Raw genomic sequence first — 1,494 nt, forward strand, 5'->3', positions numbered from 1 at the left:
GCATGGAATGTAATAGGATTTGTGAAACATTACAACGGTGCCATGCACACAGGTTTCGAAAAGGGACGCAAAAGAACTCCATGAAGGTATTCAGGATATAAACTCTAATAATTATTTGAATAAGAAACGAGAAAGGTTCTTGAAAAAAAAAGGTGAATTGCAAAACGTAACAAGACGATAAAGGAAAAAAAACGGTACAAGCTTGTGAACAACCAAAGATTAGCGTTGATTCTAGGATTTTCATGGGAAAATCTCACTTTACTTCCTTTCTGGTGGCTTCTACTGTTTCCTGGAGGTCATTCACATTCCGGGGATATATGGCAGCAGCCGCTTCTGACACCGATGGCTCTTTACCAACAGCATGAGTGGATGCTCACCTTTACAAATGTTACACTCGCCTCTCGGATGAATAATACTCTTACACTACACTGAAATATACGGTAAAGTGGATCTAAAAAACAAGAATAAAGTCTTCGAGTCGTAGCATTCTTTCATTTTCATCCCCTTCACGACTCCCAATTCAACGCTACCTTATTTTTACTTCTTTCCATAGTTTTCCCATAACGATCAATCTTCTTAGCCGTTGAAATAAATACAAGTATAACTGTTCCATTTAATTTTTTACGAGCTCCAGCCGCCGTGTACACGTACTTCCCGTTGTTCCGTCCAGTCCTCTAGGCAACCCCTATTCAATGGCGTTCGCATGGGGAAACGGTGTCGTTTCAGCTGTTATTGCGGCGGATGCTCGTGTATACACCAAACTCCTTCAGTGGGACGACATAACAACAGTATAATACGGTACTTTCACAGTGAGTAATTATTTCGAAAGTATATTGTTGTGCTCGCATAGAAGAAGCGGATGTAAGCTTCCCAGCGCCAATTTACAGAATGAGTGTGCTGGATGGAAACTGATTTCCGGCCGTTAAAAGGGATTCCGTAATGTGACGGAAGCTGCTGCGAGCGTGGCGCAGTCGGCAGCGCGTGGGTTTCATAATCCCAAGGTCGTGAGTTCGAGCCTCACCGATCGCACATTTTTTACTGCGGGAGTAAGTTTATAACAGAAATTCACCCACGAAATCGGTGGCGGTGGCGGTGTGGCCGAGTGGTCTAAGGCGCCAGATTTAGGCTCTGGTCTCTAGGGGCGTGGGTTCGAACCCCACCACCGTCAGTCGTTTTCGTGTTTAAATCAATTGAACTGAGGAAATGATACAAAAATTGCCGGGAAGGGCAAGCGCTGATGGTCTAGGTGGTTATGACGTCGCTTTAACACGGCGAAGGTCTCGGGTTCGAGTCCCGATCGGCGTATGTTTTCGTCATTTCTCCGTTTCCCTCAATTTTGCTGCCGTGAAATTTTAATGTTCGGATGAAAGTCGAAGAGGGATTGGGATTGTGTGTGTGTGTGTGTGTGTGTGGCCTGCGGTGGTGACGCCGGGGACGGAAACGAATGAAAGGAAAAGGGGTTGCTGTTTTATTTACTAATGAAGCAGCATATCC

The 1,494-nt window shown here is 44.9% G+C and overlaps 3 non-coding genes across 3 annotated transcripts; all 3 read left to right on the forward strand.

Moving 5' to 3' along the window:
* Window positions 1–956: 956 nt before the first annotated feature.
* TEOVI_000624300 lies at window positions 957–1,030 on the forward strand. Its single transcript has one exon. It is a non-coding gene; the product is annotated as a tRNA-Met (tRNA).
* Window positions 1,031–1,087: 57 nt separating this feature from the next.
* TEOVI_000624400 lies at window positions 1,088–1,169 on the forward strand. Its single transcript has one exon. It is a non-coding gene; the product is annotated as a tRNA-Leu (tRNA).
* A 62-nt stretch (window positions 1,170–1,231) lies between these two features.
* On the forward strand, window positions 1,232–1,305 carry TEOVI_000624500. The gene has a single exon. It is a non-coding gene; the product is annotated as a tRNA-Val (tRNA).
* The last annotated feature ends 189 nt before the right edge of the window (window positions 1,306–1,494 follow it).

Source organism: Trypanosoma equiperdum (genome assembly GCF_001457755.1).
Source record: "Trypanosoma equiperdum strain OVI genome assembly, contig: ctg_1835, whole genome shotgun sequence".
NCBI classification, from domain to species: domain Eukaryota; phylum Euglenozoa; class Kinetoplastea; order Trypanosomatida; family Trypanosomatidae; genus Trypanosoma; species Trypanosoma equiperdum.